Source organism: Pan paniscus, chromosome 6 (assembly GCF_029289425.2).
Source record: "Pan paniscus chromosome 6, NHGRI_mPanPan1-v2.0_pri, whole genome shotgun sequence".
Taxonomy (NCBI): Eukaryota; Metazoa; Chordata; class Mammalia; order Primates; family Hominidae; genus Pan; species Pan paniscus.
Window position 1 is genome coordinate 22,292,432 of NC_073255.2, and position 20,281 is coordinate 22,312,712.

General features: G+C 36.7%; 1 long non-coding RNA gene across 1 annotated transcript in view; it reads right to left on the reverse strand.

Annotated features, from left to right (window-relative positions):
• Nucleotides 1–1,973: 1,973 nt before the first annotated feature.
• The window catches only part of LOC130541687 (uncharacterized), a 96,362-nt gene continuing 78,054 nt past the window's right edge, over nucleotides 1,974–20,281 (reverse strand). The window contains exons 3-4 of the long non-coding RNA XR_008955771.1: nucleotides 3,680–3,736; nucleotides 1,974–2,071 (exon numbers count right to left, since the gene is read on the reverse strand). This is a non-coding gene — a long non-coding RNA (uncharacterized LOC130541687). The remainder of the gene's footprint in view (nucleotides 2,072–3,679; nucleotides 3,737–20,281) is intronic.

The following is a 20,281-nucleotide window of genomic DNA, read 5'->3' on the forward strand; positions in this document are numbered from 1 at the left end:
ATAACAATTTGACCATATATTTTTCCTCATATTATTTTGGGGACCAGACTGTTGCTTTGCTTCCAGGCATTGTAATTTGACATGTACTCTACAACAATCTTTAGCCCCCATTAGCTCTTAGTGAGACTATTTCCTCTAAACCTTTCCCATAGGTTTCACAACTTTCTTTTGAACGTTCTCCAAAAACTAAATCCTTACTTTGTTTAACCATATTTCCCCTTCTCTTCTATTGTGCATTTCTCTATGTTGAGAAGACTTTGAGAAAGCAGGGAGTCCCTCTGCCAACTGATCCTATACTAGGATAGGCGTGGGTGATGAAGGCCTTCTACAGGTCATTTAGAACTATGGGAGCAGGGCAGTAGGTAGAGCACAGAAGAAAGGAATTACAAAATGTCAGAGAATTAGGGGAAAAGAAGAGCAACAATTCTGATTTGTTGCCATGCAAAGACGGAGAGATTAAGATCGGAGGGGATGTTCCATATCAAGAGGATGAAGTGAAGGGATAAAGGTCCAGTTTACACAAAGAAGTTTAAAAGCCAGATGCAAAATCCCAAATCTTCATCATATACTGATAAGCCCTACCACACTAGTTGGAAAGGAGGTTCTAGACATCAACATGGGAAGAGGTGGAAAACCCCTTTGATCTTTCATAATGTAGAAACAGAATCCCAGAACAATAAAACAGACAACTAATCCTACTATTTTCTGATCTTTTGGCTCCTCTGAATCATTTTATAAACTTAGCTACTCTGTGGGGGCCTAATCCTTGTCCCAATAGTCCACGTGGTTGAATGGCTGCCTGATCCAAATGCTTTGATCATACCAGAGTCTTGGAGTCTTTTTCTATCCTTTTTATAGGCACAATTTTCAGAAATACTTTCTTCAAAAGCCCTGTGCTTTGATAAACAGGTTTAAGTGCTATAATCACCAGGCATTTGAATGCAGATTAATTCATAAACCCAGATAATAGATCTTGTTCTGTCATGTTGTTTTTAGACAAAAGTTGAAAGCTTTGAAGAATGTGGAGAAACTATGAAATTTTAATAGCCTTGGGGCACAGAAACTTAACACAAAGAAAGAATCGTCATTCATTCAAAGAGTATTCATGGCCTTGGTGGAAAGATTGATGACAAATTCTGTGATTAATTACAGTTGTTGAAGAAAGTTAGAAGAAAAAAGGCACCAAGAGTTCTTGAGTTAATCAAAGACAGCAATTTGAATAAATGGTCCTAAAGTCCACAGTAATTATTTGGTCAAATGAACCACATTGTTACTTTGAATTGCAAGATTTTACCTTCATCCTGAAAAATAAAAATAAAAAATAAATGCCTGGCTGAACATTATTGATTTGATAGGGAAAGTATCAGTTATTTTCCTACATAAAAGGGACTCATAAAATCTGAGGGTTGTGATATTTAGGTTTTCTTGCCTGAGGGAAGGTCATTTCACAGTAACCTCCAGAAAAAATGACTATATATTATGATTAGTAACTTATCCATAAAAAGGATAATGATATGGTTTTGCTGTGTGTCCTCATCCAAATCTCATCTTGTATCTCCCATAATTCCCACGTGTTATGGGAGTGACCCAGTGGGAGATAATTGAATCATGGGGGCGGGTCTTTACCTTGCTGTTCTCCTGATAGTGAATAAGTCTCAGGAGATCTGATGGTTTTAAAAAAGGGAGTCTCCTTGCACAAGCTCGCTCTCTCTTTGCCTGCTGCCATCTACATAAGATGTGACTTACTCCTCCTTGCCTTCTGCCATGATCGTGAGGCCTCCCCGGCCATGTGGAACTGTAAGTCCAAGGAATCTCTTTCTTTTGTAAATTGCCCAGTCTCAGGTATGTCTTTATCAGCAGCATGAAAACAGACTAATACAAACAACGTAACAAGAACAAGAATGAAATAATTGACATGAAGGACTCACCTGAACAATTACACCAAAAGAGCATCTTCTTCTTTCTCTAATCTACACAAAGCCCGTCCACAACAGGCCAATTCTATCAGAGACAAGGCTGATGGGAAGGTTCAGAAATAATTGCAATTTTCCTCCTCACATTTCTATTGAATCTTTTGGAGAATAGAAAAATAAATTATTTATTACAAGGCAGGGGTTCTCAAGCCCTAGACCAGTACCTGTCCGTGGCCTGTTAGGAGCAGGGTCACATAGCATAAGGTAAGTGGCAGGCAAGCCAGCATTACTGCCCAAGCTCCGCCTATTGTCAGATCAGTGGCAGCATTAGATTCTCATAAAAGCATGAACCCTATCGTGATCTCTGCATTCAAGTTATCTAGGTTGCGCACTCCTCATGAGAATCTAATGCCATCCCCCATCCACCCTGGTCCTTGGAAAAATTATCTGCCATGAAACCGGTCCCTGGTGCCAAAAAGGTTGGGAACCGCTGTTGTAGTAAGTTTTCAATAGGTAACTTGCATTCAACAGCTTGTGGTTATAGCTTCCTGTTTGGCAGAGGAAAAGGATATCTCTATATATAGATATACATATCACAGATCTTAGAACTTTAAATATCAACTGTATAGAACTTGACTACTGAGCTTGAGCTTGCCACCATTCTTAAAATCATCAGCTCTACTGCCATGCTGTTTTTTACATTTATATATTATAACTTCATCTTTAATAAAATATATATATTAGCTATTTTTCAATGTGGATTTTATGTGGTAAGTGTTGAGATCTAAGCATGTTATCTGTTTCCCAAGTAGCTTGTTTTTCCTGAGTGAAAATTTATGAACCCTACTTATGTTATTTAAAATTATATTTTAACCTTACTAGATCTGTGCTATGACTAGAAAATAGTTGTTAACATAAAATTTCTCCCAAAGTAAATGGATAGTTAAAAAAAAAATTCCAGTAAAGTACTAAGTCATGAAAACTATATTTTCTTGACACTTTTTTCTAAGATGCATAACATGCTTTAATCTTTTATAAAATATAAACATTCTTTCATAATATATGAAAGAAAACAGTGCATTTTATGCACTTGAAACCAAAAGTTCCCAATCTTCCTGCTCGTTAAAGAATGTAAATTTGACTGCTAGTTTTTCTTACTTTTTTAGCAATGTAACTAAACATGATTTGGATATTAAGTCTCATTTTGGATAATCAAAATACATAAGCATGTGTGTGTATGTGTGTGTGTCTATATATATATATATATATATATATAATAAAACTAAAAAAATATGTATGTGTGTGTGTATATATTAAGCTTGTGAAGTCCTAAAAGCCTGGCAGAGTGGGAGAGACATGTAGCTCCAGTCCCAGTAAAACAAAGCACATGGCTAATTAAATGTGTTCTATTGATCTCTCCACTAACCTCTGAAAAATATATACAGATTTTCAGTTAATCAGCTAATAGTTTGGCATTCTGCGTGCTATATCTTTCTCACCTATTGTTGTGATTAACTCTATGATTTTAAGCTTTTATTTGTAGATTTGCACTTTACAGACTTCTAAGTCCTTGAAGCAAGCAAATAAAAAAATGTAGCTCAGTGAGAACACTGCAAGTTATAAAAGTGGTCCAAGGAGTTTCACTATTTTTTCCTTGCAATGTCAGAACAGGATGAAAAGCAAATTTGAGGCTATGTTTCTTTCCCTGGAAGAACTATATATATAGTTGACAGGGACCCCCTCTCTTTTCACCCTTGCTGACTTACCACACTGTCCAACCAAGACTTGCTCTCTTTCCCAATCACTTCTTCACGAACCTCTCCCTGAAAAAGTAGAGGTGAAATGTAGGTATTCAAATTTTCCCACCATTTCAGAAATCACAACTCTTCCTAAGAGAAGGAAGGAAACATGAAAAATGGACAAAAGGCTGATCTAGATGTGCTTAATTTAGCAGTCATAGAATGGGAACTCCATATTTGTATATTTTATATAGTTATGAATATTACATAGTATAGGATGAAAATTCAATAAATAAATGTATTTATTTATTATTTATTTATCAAATAAATATATTAGCCAGTTCACTTATTATCAACTAAATATTGAACCATGGTGAATTGATTTAGGACAAATACAGAAATAAAATAAGGATATTTAAGCCAAACTTCATTCAACTCTGTTGTTTAGTACAGAAATATCATGATTTGATGAAACAAGTTGTTTTCAAATATAGTTTTACATGATGGGAAAGGTATATCAATAAAATATAAACTCTGGGTTTATTATTTTTGACTTATGAATGCTAAATAATAATTTATCTTTTTACTTAAGTAATAAAAATTTTATTAAAAGGCCTGGTTTGGCTGTAGGCAAAGAATTGATTACTTGGAGCCAAAAAAAAAAGTGATGTGTTGGCTCTCATCGCTTTGCTATAACTCATGAATATTCACATTTTCCAGAAGATTACTGCCCTTGGTGATTTGGGCTCTTCCTTTTCAAATCTATTGTTATATGTATTATTTTTCTTTTAATTAAAAGAAGGCAATCAAGACTGTTTAACTCAGTTTAAGAAAAAAAAAACTCTTGCCAAGTTTCTTGAACCCCATTGTATACATGCAAGCTTAAGTTAGAACAAAGACATGACATTATTGTATGTCTAGTAAATGCTTCTATTGTGTCTTCAATTCTCTTCCTAAATGACATTCTCATTTACTTATATTTGTCTCTGTCTTCACAGGTGGCTCACACTGAAAATCAGTTTATTTTCCTCTGGTGCAAAAACAGTAGTTTCTCCAAAACTGAAGCTGGAAATTATCTGAAATATCTGGTCCTCCGGAAAAGGGACGTGAAGCCCCCTTTGTAATTTCTGCATTAGCGTGCTCTCCTGGCAAGCAGGAAACTTCATCAGAGAAGTCAGCCAAGGAACGTCTTTAAATGGAAATTGTGCAAACGAGGAGCAAATGCATTAAAAAGTTGCTGACGGGCATGAAATGCTTTGATGTGAAGACGGAAAACTCCAAGCAGGAAGGATTTTAACATTTTGAATCTGATTGACTCTGTGGTTTCTCAGCACAGTTATTCCATGGGCTAAAATAAATGCAGAAATGGTACTTTCAGACCACAGCTGCAGAGGGGATCGTGGTGAATTTCAATGAAAATCCATTTGAATCTTGAGGTTCGGATCTTAAAAAAGCAAAGGACATGAGAGAAGTAATATTGTTGCTTGAAATTTCATTGCTTATATCTAAAAGAAACTCCTATTTTTAGGAGAAATGTTGAATCTTTGCAATGTGGTAGATGCTCCCACAAAACTTTCTCCTGAAATAGGAGATAAATGTTGGAAAGAGGCAATTTATTGAGTATGCTGACAGAGGTGGAGTTCAGAGACAGGCAAGCATACATAAGAGTCATGATGTTTTTCATTATTATCTTTACAAATGAGTTTCTTACAGTGGTCAATGACAAACCAATTTCATTCAAAGCTTGCTTCAATAGGCAATGGTTTGATGCCAATATGTTAGCTATTTACTTTGACCACCGTATGCATTAAAAAGAAGAAAAATTAAGAATACTCAAGCAGAACCTCCAACTTAGATAGCACTTTCCACAAAAAGTGATGGAGGGATAGACTGAAGTTAAATGGGATCAGGTATGTGATGAGATCTCAGAAGTGTTTGCACAATAATGCAGATACTCATTTTAAACAGAGTCATAAGGATTGGAACTAATAAAAATAATAGAATAAAATACCGATCAAGAATGTGTCCTCCTGAGTATCTGGGTTTTCAATTCTGGCTCCACAGAACTTGTCAGATATATGACATTAAACAAGATACTTCAACATTCTGTGCCTTCATTTTCTTAGCTGTAAATGGAGATTTTACTAGAACTCTATAAGATCATGAGAATTATATTAATATATGTAAAGCTTTAGACATAGTATATGGCGCCTCGTAAGCACTCAATTAAATGTTAGTTACCATTAGTAGCAGTGTAGAATTAAAAAACAAAAACTGCAAACTGTAAGTTAGGCATCTGGCTCTGCAAACTAGTTAAATTCCCCAGACCTTATTCTGGCCATCTGTAAAATGAAAGGATTGGGCTAGATCATCTCTAAATTTCCTTCCAACTTAAAAAACGTTCAAAAACACGTTTTAGGAGTACGCAAAGTGTTTCAGCAGAAGGCGATGTTTTAGCAGAACATTTTTAAAGGCATTTAATCACTTTCACAAAAAATGTGTTTCATGGCTTGTACTTCCTCCTCAATCAACTCCTGTTGGGACTTCACTTGCTGCTATTCCACCGAAGTGGCTCCTGTCAGGGTCACAGGATTTCTATGTTGTCAAGTCCAATGGTCACTTCTTTAAACCCTTGGTACACCCAGTAGCACTTGACACATATGAATCTGATTTTTTCCTTCTTTCTCCAGTCACCAGCCTTTTTTTTTTGAGAGTCTTTGTCTTCTAGGCTGGAGTGCAGTGGCGCAATCTCGGCTTACTGCATCCTCCACCTCCCAGATTTAAGGGATTCTTGTGCCTCAGCCAGGCGCCACCACACCAGGCTAATTTTTGTATTTTTAGTAGAGATGGGGTTTCTCCATGTTGGCCAGTCTGGTCTTGAACTCCTGACCTCAGGTGATGCACCTGCCTCAGCCTCCCAAAGTGCTGGGATTACAGGCTTGAGTCACCCCGCATGGCCGAGATTGTCTTTTTAATAAACATTTTATTTTACTCCTCTACTTAAAATCCTGAAATGGCTTTCCATGACGTTTGTGATCTAGACACTTTTGATCTTATTTTCTACCATCTCTTCTTGTTCTTTGCAGTCCCTTCAGCCACACTGGCCTTCTTTCTGAACTTCAAACACCCCAAGCTTATTCCTTGGATTGGTTGGTACCTTTGCTTAGAATTTTCACCTTAAATCATGGCTGGCTCCTTCTTGGCATTGTTTCAGTATATATGTCTCCTCCTCAGAGAGGCCTCCCTGATTAAATAGTACCCACTTCACTTAGTCTACCTTGCCCTGTTTCATATTCGTAATGAAACGGTCTTATTTTTACCATGTCTATCTCCCTCAAAGAAAGTAAGCCCCATGAGAACAGGGATATTATCTAGCTCAATGCCAAGGACAGGTCCTCAATAAAGCTATGAATGAAAAGATAAAGAAGCCAGTTCCGCTTGCATCATGTTCAAAGTGTTCTCTGCCTTCCCTAAATTTTAATCACCCTTATTGTCAGTTCCACTTATTTGATATCACACATCATCCTGTATTATTATGAATTTTTTCCTACATATATGTCTTTTTTCTCCAATCATATGATACTTGTGGGATGAGACTATGAGACATTTCAGGTGTCTCACAAGTGATGAGCCCTTGTTCACAATTATTCACTAAATGTATGTTAAAATATTTAAAGGGAGACAAATTGACTAGTAATTTACAAAAACCTAAATTATGACTGGCCAAAAGGAAGAAAACAAAAAAGTGCTTAAATGTTTCAATGAAAACATGTCCATCCAATGGTTTATATTTTCCTAGGCAGTGGGAAAAGAATGAGAGTTGGACTTCAGTTTTTAAGTGGGCAACCCAAATTGTTTTGGTTCTTTAAAAAAAATGGATTTGTTACTTATGTTAGGAACAATCTCTCTCTAGTCTAAATAGAGATCTAAGGAAATGCAATCTAAAGAAAATCTAGTCTTGGTTGAATATATTTTACTTTACATTTTACATACCTTATTACAGCGAGTACTCACAGGCAAAAGTTCCATTGTATACATTGAAGTCAACAATCATTTGTCTTTTCTGGACTTGACACTCTGCCATGACTCCCCACCATTGTACTTACTGGTTCAAACTCCTTAGCAGGTCCTACCAGACTGTCCAGGATTAAGTCTTTATTCACACCTTAGTCTTACCTCTTATTCTGTCTCCCTTCAAGATCCTCTTTTGTCCAATCCCCAACAGACACACATTCAGCTCTAGACACAACAAAAAAGGCAGGCCCCCTAATGAACTCTACCACTATCCCCTCTACACTGTTTTCTCTTACACATCCTGATCTCTTACCCACCTACCTAGTTAGCCTGGTTTACTCTCCTCTATTAGGTTTTTGCCAAACTGCAATTACTTTTGCACCAACCTAATCATCTTCTCTAGCAGGCCTTCCCTACCCCTGCCTACTTTCTTGCCCAGATTGAATCAGGCCCCATCTATGGATTCTCATAGTACCTGTGCTTACCCACCATAAAGCACATATCACATGACTGAAATTTCCTTACCCAAGATCAAATAAATGAATAGCCCAATTCATTTTTTAATACTATGCTATAATATGAAGGTTTATGCTCCCCCCTCAAATTCATATCCTGACATTCTGATGCCCAAGGTGATACTATTAGGAGACAAGGACTTCTAGTGTTCTGTTGTTCCTGATCTTAGAAGGAAAGCATTAGCTTTTTACCACTAAGTATAATATTAAGTATAGATTTTTAGTACATGTTCTTTATCAATTTTAGAAAGTTCCTTTCCATTCCTATTTTTCTTAAAGTTTTAATCATAAATGGGTATAAAATTTTGTCAAATGCTTTTTCTGCATTGATTAGTATAGTTATATGATTTTTCTCTTTTAGCCTATTAATATGGCCAGCTATCTTAGCTGATTTTCAAATACTGAACCAGCCTTGTGTTCCTGGAGGAAGCCCATGGTTCTGCCCTCAATAATAAAATCACTGCCCTTAGAAAAACAGCCTGATAGAGCATGTCGGCCCTTTTCACCATGTGAGTACACAGTTAAAGGGCCCCATCCATGAGGGGTGGGCCCTCAAGCAGACACCACTAGCACCTTATCTCGGTCTTTCCAGCCTCCAGAACAGTGAGAAATAAATTTCTGTTGTTTCTAAGTTACTCCATCAAAGACATTTTGTTTCAGCAGCCAGAACATACAAAGACACCCTATAATACCAAAAACAGGCAAAAATGTACAAAAAATGAAAGCTTTAGGCCAATATCCTTCATGAATATACATACAGAAATTATTAGCAAAATATTAGAATATAGAATTTACAATATATAAAGAGAATTATACTCCATGACTCCATGACCAAGTGAGGCTTATTCTAGGGATGCAAGGCTGGTTCAATATTTGAAAATCAATGAATGTAATCCACCATATTAACAGGCTAAAGAAAATAAATCATACGATTAATCAATGCAGAGAAAGTATTCAACAAAAATTTTATACCCCTTCATAATAAAAACTCTTAAAAAAAAGGGAACAGAAGAGAACTTCCCAAAATTGATAAAAAAACATTTACTAAAAACCTACAGCTAACATTATGCTTAATGGTAGAAAGCTGAATGCTTTCCTCCAAAGATCAGGAAGAGTACAAGGAGGTGACTCTTGCCACTCTTATTCAAAATGGGGATAGAAGTGCTAGTCTGTACAATAAGTCAAGAAAAAGAAAAGGCAGGCAGATTGAAAAGATCCTAAATTAAAACATAAAACTATGAAACTTGCAGGGAAAAAGCACAGAAAATCTTTGCATCTAGGGCTAGACAACTTTTAGATTTGATACCAAAAGCATGGTCCAAATCAGGAAAATTGATAAACTGTGCTTCATCAGAATTAAAAATCTTTTGCTCTGTAAGAGATCCTGTTTCTCTGTTAGGACAATGAAAAGATAAGCTATAGCCTGAGATAAAATATTTTCAAATTACATATCTGATAAATGAGTGCATAAAGAAGTCTTAAAAACTCAATAGTCAAAAAATTAAAAATCCAATTAGAAAATGGGCAAAAATCATGAAGAATAATTTTGCTGCAGATGGTGTACAGATGACAAATAAGCATCTGGAAAGATGCTCAACATCATTAACCGTTAGGGAAATCCAAATTAATACCACAGTATAATTACAAAGCTCTCAGAATGGCTAAAATAAAAAATAGTTGACTACACCAAATGCTGGTGAGAATGTGGAAAAATTGGATCACTCATATGTTTCTGGTGGTAAGATAAAATAGCCTGGACACTGTGGAAAACTGTTTTGCAGTTTCTTAAAAAGCTAAGCATGCAAACACCATACAAGTGCACTCCTGGGCATTTGTCCCAGAAAAATTAAAATATTCACAAAGAAACATGTACATGAATGTTTATAGCAGTTTCATTCATAGTAGCCACAAACAGAAAAAAAACCATGTGTTTCTTAATGGGTGAATAAACTATGGTACATCTATACCTTGGAATACTACTTGTCAATAAAAAACAAACAATTGCTAAATAAAACAACCTGAGAAAATCTCCAGAGAACTATACTGAATGAAGGAAGAAAAATCCCCAAAGATTACACACTGTATGTCATTTATATAACATTCTTGAAATGACACAATCACAGAAATGGAGAATACTGGTCACTAGGCATTAAGGAAGGTGTGGAAGGATGTGGTGATGGGAGGAAATGTGTATGGCTGTAACAGGGCAACAGAGGCATCATTGTGATGATGGAAGTGTTCTGTATCTTGTGTTTTTGAATGTCAATATCCTGGTTGTGATATTGTACTCAGTGGTTTTGCAAGATATTACCAATGAAGAAAACTAGTTAAGGGTACACAGGATTTTTCTGTATTATTTCTTATAAGTGCATGGGAATCTACATTTATCTCAACATGTTTCATTTTAAGAATTATATATTTTCTGAATCTTTAATAATGTGTCAACTAGAATTTAACTGGGTATATTTTTATGATAGAAATCTACCTTACCATGCCCTTTGTCACTTGAGTAATCATATATTATATGACTCAAAGGCACAGAAATCCAGTAAGTAAAGAAAAAAGGTGTCTATTTATCTGGAGACAGGGTCTCACTTTGTTGCCCCAGCTGGAGTGCAGTGGTGCTATCATAGATCACTGCAGCCTCAATCACCTGGGCTCGATCTCCTCCTGCCTCAGCCTCCCCAGTAGCTGGGACTACAGGTGCCACCACATCCAGCTAATTTTTTATTTTCAGTAGAAATTAGGTCTCACTCTGTTGCTCAGGCAGGTCTCAAACTCCTGAGCTCAAGCAATCCTCCTGCTTCAGCTTCTGAAGTGCCAGGATTACAAGTGTGAACCACTGTGCCCAGTCATGGTTTTTTCTGTTGTCGTTGGGTTTTTTTGGTTGTTGTTTTGTTTTTGTTTTTAAGACTTGCACTGTCACCCAGGCTGGAGTACAGTAGCGTGATCCTGAGACACTGCAACCTTTGCCTCCCAGGTTCAAGTGATTCTTGTGCCTTGCCACCTGAGTAGCTGGGACTACAGGTGTGTGCCACCACGCCAGGCTAATTTTTGTACTTTTAGTAGAGATGGGGTTTTACCATGCTGGCTAGGCTGGTCTTGAACTCCTGCCAGCCTCATTTTAAAACAAATTTTCTAACCAAAAATATACTCACAGGTTGAATTCAATGGCCCAGAAAAAAAGTGAAAGTATAATTGCCTTTATAATACAGTGCAATAGACCATAGAATATTTAAATCTTTAAATGGTTTGGCATTTCCATTGAATTGTTTATATTCTATGCAGATTTGTATTAGTGTTAATCCATTAGCAAACACTAAAATTATATAAGTGCTATTAATTTTATTAGGAAAGAAAGAAGTGTACTTCTTTCTTCTGATATGAATCATGGTAGCGCTTGGATGAACATTAGAGCCTATCCAGCACAATTTTTTCACCTTAAGAGGAAATGGAAGTAGTTGAAATTTAAATGTTGCATCAAAGATGATACAGCTAATATCCAGCACACAAAGCCTCCTACATTGATTCTTAGATATACTTAGAAGTCACAAATGCAAAAGCCTTTTACTATTGTTACAAAACACAGCAAGGAGACATTTATATTCTGTATCGTGTAAAGTCATCCTGGAGTTGGGGATCCAGCCTGGAATTGCTGGGCATCAGGGACAGTGAAGTTGCGCAAGCATGTACATTGTCTAACGCATGCTCGAAGTTATATTTATCTTCAGGACATCCGATTTGACTCACGTTCATTGGTCCTATATTTTTATCGGTTTTAATTAACTATGTCCTTTAGCAATCCTTACCTCTATCTTTCCCTTTTGCATGTGTCAGGGTAATCTCAAGTATAAGTCACCCAGAGAGGAAGAAAATATTTTTTGTTTGATCTTATGTTTGTGGCTACTAATAGCAGTATTAAAAATTCAAGTACAACAAAATATATAAGATTACAGAATCCTAGGAAAATAAAATAGGAATGTGAAAACAGATCTAATGAGGTATTAAACCTCTAGCAGAGAGCCCCCAATCTCTTATCATGTTTCTTTAAGTCATTAGAATTGTCCTGCAGGCTAAAAAGAGCTTCGTTCTGATGATGGCCCCAAATGCTTTTTTCTCCCAATGACGTCAACTTGCAGTTTGGCACGTTCTCTTACAACATTCTAATGTCCATTAATGACCTCTTAATGCTAATTGGTACACATTATACCATCTGTAAATTTTAACACATCCATGTTATTTTCAACAATACTTGTATCTTCATCCTATTCTGGTATCTCATAAAGCCAACCAGGCAGAGGAAGCCTTAAAGCAACACTGGTGTGATTTTGCTCAGTCTGAGCAAGAGATTCTTTGCTGAAAAAAACTACACCTAGATGGGTCGTTTAATTCAAATTTGTGAAGACACTAAAGGATTGATAATGGCAAAGCAGGTTACACAAAGTTTACTGCCTATTTGATTTAAACAGTTATTTAGGTGTAGATAAGAAAATACAACTTACAATGTGTTTGTGGGATATAGTTTAGAATTTGCTCTAAAGAATCTGGGATGACTATAACCAGGGCCTTGGTTCCAGTCTAGCCTAGAGTCCCTTCCTTGTGTCATCCAAGTTCACAATTTGTCTTTGTGTGTTTGGTGCAGCTTCAGTCACAGTTGGGGATAAATTGGGATTCAATGTTCACATTCTGAATATGGGTCCTTGTTATATACAAAAATGTTTCTAAATCTGTTATTGGTTACATAGTAAATGAATTGGATTAGGAGGTCATTATTAACAGGTCTGACATCTATGGGCCTGTCTAGCAGACAGGATGCATACAGACAACAGAGAGCCTCAAGGAAACAACAAACAAAAATCAACATGAAACAAAAATATCTGGCCATAAAGATGCAGAAGATGAAGACTTTCGGAGTAGACTTGTAAATTGGAGCGAACAGTGGGTCCAGGCACAGTGGGAGCCCCACCCACACCCCGTAACAGTCCTTCTAACCTTCCCCATCCAACATTCTTGCCTACCCTGACAGGGAAAGGACTGCAGTTAAGGGCCCAGTCCTACTATGGGATTTCTCCCGGGAGCGCGCTGGTCATGAGAAGTGAATGGAGTTTCTCTTCATTCCGCATGAAGAGAGAAGAGCCCCAGGGGTCGGTGAATCTGAAGGATCAGCTGCAGCAGTCGGGGGAGAAGGTAGAGAAGGGCGAGGCTGACCTACACCTAGACAGAGGTGCCCAGCTCTTATGCGAGCAGCAACAGGGACCTAGAGCCAGCCTGACGCTCACCCCAATGCACACACACCAATCACCTGCGGAGGCTTTCTCCTGGACTTCCTCCTAATCCAAGATGCAAGGCTCAAATGTTAAAATATTAGGTATTGCTCCAAAGTTGTCTCACTGCTTAGAAATGCCTGAGACATCCTGCAGGGGGCCGACCTCGTCTCTCATCGGGGCTCTCAGCCCCTCTGCTCTCTCCTTCCGGTTGGTGCTCTTTGAGCAGCTAACTCCACTTTCTGATTATCCTGAAGTGAATTCCTAGTTGGAATCCAGGTGGAAAAAAAATCTAACAGCCAAAACGTGGACTCCTTAAGGTTTTGTGCATACAAGTGATGTGAGGATGAATGAAAAGAAAAACATTTATCTGGTAACTAATGTTTTTATTTGTTTTTGTTTTTTGAGATCGAGTCTCACTCTGTCGCCCAGGCTGGAGGGCAGTGGTGCGATCTCAGCTCACTGCAACCTCCTCCTTCCCAGGTTGAAGCGATTCTTCTGCCTCAGCCTCCCAAGTAGCTGGGACTACGGGCACGTGCCACCACGCCCAGCTAATTTTTGTATTTTTAGTAGAGATGGGGTTTCTCCATATGGGCCAGGCTGGTCTCAAACTCCTGACCTCGTGATCTGCCCACCTTGGCCTCCCAAAGTGCTGGGATTACAGGCGTGAGCCACCGTGCCCAGCCACTAATGGTTATTTTTGTAAGAGATAAATAGCAACGACTATTTTTTGTGAGAAGCTGTACTTGATGAGTTCTTACTAAATTTAAATATAGAAAGTATTAGCTCATCCAATATAGTAAATCTCATGTGGACAATAAGTAGTTCAGAAACAGATTAATCACATTGAAATAATTATTAACCTAATTCTTTTAAAATTATTAATAACCATTAATATTCTCTTTTAAAAATTCATGGTCAGGCGCGGTGGCTCACGCCTGTAATGCCAGTACTTTGGGAGGCCAAGGTGGGTGGATCACTTGAGGTCAGGAGTTTGAGACCAGCCTGGCCAACATGGTGAAACCCCAACTCCACTAAAAATACAAAAATTAGCCAGGCATGGTGACATGCGCCTGTAATCCCAGCTACTCAGGAGGCTGGGGCATGAGAATTGCTTGAACCCAGGAAGTGGAGGTTGCAGTGGGCAGAGATCATGCCACTGCACTCCAGCCTGGGCAACAGAGCAAGACCCTGTCTCAAAACAAAACAAAACAAAAATGCACTAAACTCTTTCATAACCATTCTATACTTAATTCTGTTAGCAATACCACTAGGCAAATATTTCTATTCTTACCAATACTTTCTACCTCAGGAAACTGTGTGTTCTGTGAAAGTAAAGATCTTGGAAAACTTTTTGTAAGTCTAGACTGGGTGCCTAGGCATAGTAGAGCATTCAGCAGGTAGTTGGTAGAACCAGTAGCTGAAGCAAGGACTTGAAAGTTTATTATTCAGTTTGGAGATTAGAAAATTTATCAGCTACAAATACTGTGAAGACTAATTAGTAATAAGCTTGACATTTTACTAAATGCCATAACTCTATGTATTTCAACTTCCACTCTTATTCTTATCAGCTGAATAAAAAATTTTTGATTCCTTAAAGAGAAAACTAATGAATATTTCTATATTAACCATAAAAATATTAACATTCTGCAAAGTAAGGTTTAGAATGGCATTTCATCAGAAATTAAATTGAGCCAATTAATGTGAGAAGACTTTTATTTATCCTGTATGTATTTTTCTTAATGTAGGAAAGAATTCAGTTAGCTTAAACTCTTATTCAGAAAAGTAGAAGAACATTGCCTGGTAGATCCAGACCAGAGTTTATTTCTTAGGGAAATATGTAGGTGTAAGGGTTGGGATATCTGATTAACAATTCATAAACCTTTTGCAGAAATCCCTATCACTTAAGCATAGGAATACATTTGTCATTCCTTAGGACTTAATATTTACATTAAATGAAATACATTTGTCTGTTTTTCCTTGTTTTTTATTATTATTAATCTCTTGGTTCTAGAGAGACAATATGGCACAACTATTTCACATTGACCTAGGATGGCTGTGCCTTTGGACTTCATACCAGGCTGCCTATGATTCATTAAGCATTCTCAGCCATTCTCAGGAAAGGATTTTCTGCTTCTCCATAACCAAGCATTCAAAAGATGCTGACATGCCACAGTCCTCACACTTAGATTCCATATCTATATCACTGATGTGGTCCTAGAAACTTACTAATAACCAAAATTTACGGATCTAAATATTTGTTACCTTTGGCCACAATGCTGCTCTCTACCCAGATCTGTCACTGTCAGGACCTGAGAGTTTATTCAAATAGTTGAACAGCTAGAAAGGTGGTACCACTTGTTAGACTGCTTTATAGCCTCCAAGACTATGGATGAATAGTTTTGAAGGAATGACCATGAGTCTCCTCCTGGCAAATCTTAAACTCTTATATAGTTGAATGGTATTTTTATATTGGCCATAAAAGTGTCGTCTAAGTAGTTTTTAAAAACTGTATTGGAGGAAGTCGTATTTTAGGAAGTATTTGAATAATAGAGAGTGTTTTCAAACTGGAAGACCAAAGAAGGACATAAAGAAAAAAATGGTTCCAAGCACAGATGTAACTTGAAAAAAGCATCTGAAGCTAGAGTCGAATTATCAGGCAAGGACTGTAAATATATTTATCTAAGACAAGTGGTCTTTGATGAAGATGAGGAATTTATAAATTAATAGAGATAAAAAATTAGTTAAAACACTCTAAACCCTTAGTACTTTGAATAAGCTATATGCATTCCTTTTAGTTTTGTTATGCATAGCATTGAAAAGAATGGAATGAAAGGAGACATTTGAATGTATTTAAGTATCATGAAACGATACTTGTATTGCTTCTAAAATAGATAATTGTTTTATAGTATAAGTGACAGAAAACAAACTTCCCAAATAGAAGCATGAAATCCATTTGAAATAGCTAAATCAGCCAAAATTTGTATTACTTACTTGCAATACGTTCAATCATTTTGTCAAGCACATATTCTCTTTATTTTCTTGACTTGGATATTTGAAGGAAGATGTAATCCATATGGTTTTTATTCTTTTACACTTGAGGTATTAAAATGGGGCTCAAACTAAGTATTCACATATCAAGAGCCAGTTATTTCTCTTAAAACATCTCTTTTCTTGGTGAAAGTAATTCACACTATATTATAGCCCAAAGTTGTTAATTCATACGTCAACTCCTAGTCCAGAATACACATATTCTCTTAACATATCAGAAGATGTTTCAAGTTTTACAAACAGCCATCCAGCACAATTAAAGATAAGTTCTTGCCTTGTCTGTCACTATTAATGACCACTACAAGCCATGACAAAAATCATAAACAATCATTCCTATTTAGCTCTGAATTTCAAGGCTCAGTACATTTTATTATATATATATCCTAGGAGATTTCAGATTTAGAAGTTCCTTTATGCCTCTTATTCAGTTTTTATAATTTTATTTTTATCAAATATAGAGGATGCTACCATATGCTCTAAAAGGCAAACAAAATAAAAAACAACACAAAACCAAAACACATAACTATTTATGAGTATAAAGCCTCATCTAACACTATAGTATCCCTTGATTTCCAGATCAGCTTGTCTTGTTCATTAAATTTATTTTATTTGCAATGGTTTATGTCATTTCCCTCCTCAATAGATGTCTTCATTGCCATTTTTTGTAGAAAAAAAAAAAAACAAAGAGAAAAGAAGAAAGATCACGTTACAGCACTGGGAGCAGATATCACAGGCTTCCTTGCCAACAGACTTCCCAAAGGCACAGTTGGCACATTGTCTGAGATGACAGACAAGATGCAAGGGACTCCTGTGACCCTTACAGGGGAAGCTTCTGCTGTGGCTGGTAGGATGGTAGCTTTAACTCATCCTCCATAATACCAAATGTCACTTTGTGGGGGTAGCCTTCTGGCATTGACACTTGTTTTTGTATGCCATAGTTCAAAGTACCACACTACGAAATAGCTCCAGAATGTGCCTTGTAACATTTAGTCACAATAAGGGCATTTACATTCTTCCCAAATATCCTTTCAAAAAAAAAAAAAATCAGTAGATTCACACTCTTGAGTGAGATGCAAAATTGCAAAGGGTTCAAGATATGTTCTTGGTCCTTAGAACAGAAAACATATTCTTCTTCTACTCTGTTTAGTGAGTTCAGTTAAGGCTATTACTTTCTGAGCTGTTTTATAAGCCAGGAGTCGGCCCACTGCTGTCTCCCTTGACTATACATTCAATAAACAAAATGTGATTATACAAAACTAAATTTTCCAGAACCATTATTGAAAGTGCCATAGGAACGTCTAATTAATAAGAATACTATAGAGGAATAATCAGGATATTATGAATTAAATCCTGTCCCTCCAAAAGATACATTCAAGTACTAAGTCCTGGTACCTGTGAATGTAACCTAATTTGGAAATACAGCCTTTGCAAAGGTATTTCGTTTAAGGCTGTACTAAATTGGGGGAAGATGCTACTCCACTATGACTAGTGTCTTTATCAAAGGAAAAAATTTGTACATAGACGTGGAAACAGAGACACAGAAGAAAGAACATTATGCAAAGACAGAAGTGGAGATCGGGGTTGATGCTGCCACAGGTGAAGGAACACCTGGGCTACGAGAAGCTGGAAAAGGCAGGAAAGGATTCTCATCTCAAAGTCTTTGAGGCAGCAAGGTCCTCCCAACAACTTGATTTTGGACTTCTACCCTCCAGAACTCAGAGAGAACAAATCTCTCTTGTTTTAAGCTACACAGTTTGTGGTATTTTGTGGCACTCCAGGCAGCTAGAGGAATAAGTCTTTGAAGCTTGCAAGGGAGTTCTGGTGGTGTATCACAGTGTCCACCTCAATGGATTAATTTGTAGCCATCAACATAAATAAATCTGGATTTTTAAAAGGGATGAAGCATGTTTTCTGATAAACTGAAATCTCTATGTTATATAGAAGATGCACAATCACTAATGAAGATACACTTACACAACCTAAGTGCCACAAAGAATCCTCTTCCAGAAATATCCTTCCAGGAGAGGCCATCTCTCAAGCCTACTATTTGTTACACTCTTCACTGTAAGGATTGCATAACCTATAGCCCACTGAATGTGAAGAACATGTGCAAAATCCTGGTATTTCAATTGTTAGCGCTTTTCAGGTATGGCTTTATAAGATAAGCACTGATGGCAACCACTTATATTCAATACAAAGAGTTTTGTGTTTAGCCACTTGAGAACAGGGATTACTTTAGATAGATCTTAGTATTCCAATAAACTGGCACAGTATCCGCCACATAGTGAGTGCCAAAAATGGTTGAGGAAGTTATAGACATTAAATATGTGTAAGTGGTTGGTTAAACATGAGGGAGATAACCTGTAACTGAAAACTGAGTAAAAGTATTAAATATCAGGTTGGTGAAAAAGTAATTGTGGTTTTTACAATTACTCTTAATTTACATTACTTTATATGTATGCAAACAACATAGTTTGCAAGGATATTCACATACATTATTTAATTTTCAAAACAACAGTGTCAAATAGATATTATTGTGTTTTATGGACAGGAAATTGAGGCTCAGGTAATTTCAAGTGAAATCCCCAAGATCATATAATTAATAAATACTGTAAAAACGGTAGAAGTGACTCACATTTCAAATCTCCATGCTATCTCATATACTCTAATTGCCTCTTGGGGAAACATAGGCTGGAAGAAGACCAGGCCTCATTGTAAACTGTCGAGTGCCCAGAAATTATTTACTTCAACTGTTTCTATCACAGTTTGTCCACTTTAAATGGGGTAGAGATTTTCCAAAACCTCCTTTCTCATTTGAACAATCTGAGAATACATGTGTTTATGCTTAAATCATACCAGAAACTGTCAGGCAGAACAGTTCCTTTGTAAGCCCAAGGATTATACAACTTTAGTTGTATAATTTAGTTGTATGATTATACAACTAAAATTTTAACCAGATACAGTCCCAAATGAATTATGTTAATTCACTCTATTATTTCTCTTTTTAAGATTACAGAAATTGTATGCCAATTTTATCTACATTATGCTGCAATATTCTAAATATCCCTAATTAAATACCAACTATTTTGATGAAATATTTTCTTTAAAGTCATCATTTATGATCATCTGATATGAAAACCATTCCTACTAGACACTGGATGCTTTAACTGCCCAGCATCTCTCTAATATGAAGTAACAGGTCCTGAACTCTGCCCCTACCAGCATGTCCTTCAAAACCATCACTATGGGAGGAAGCATAAGAACAATGCAGCTGTGTCTTCTGGGCCCAAACTTGGTGAATCCCAGTACTTTCCTAGGAATCTGGAATTTGGACCTGAGAATCAGAGATGTCAGGGGTCATTCAAGCTGCATCACGTAACTGCAGTGTTCTAGGAAGGAGGTCCAGGATGCCTGGCTACCAAATTCCCTAAAGCTCGTCGTCTTAATATAAAGTTGCTTGTAAGATATTCTGAAAGACTAGCCAGAAATAAATCAGCCAAAAACTAATTCTGAGAGCATAAGCCTGACCAGAATAAAATTTAACTACCTCATTACAAATGAAATTTCAAAACTCATTTGGACATTTCACAATGAAACCCATCATCTATAGTACAAGCCATGCTATGGATGACAAAAAAATTAATAAGTCACACTTAACACTACTGAACTGTATACTTAAACATCGTTAAGACAGTAAATTTCATGTTATGTTTTTTATCGCAATAAAATTTCTTTAAAACCATCCCCCAAAAGTAATATAGAATTAACATACTAGTTATGAATAT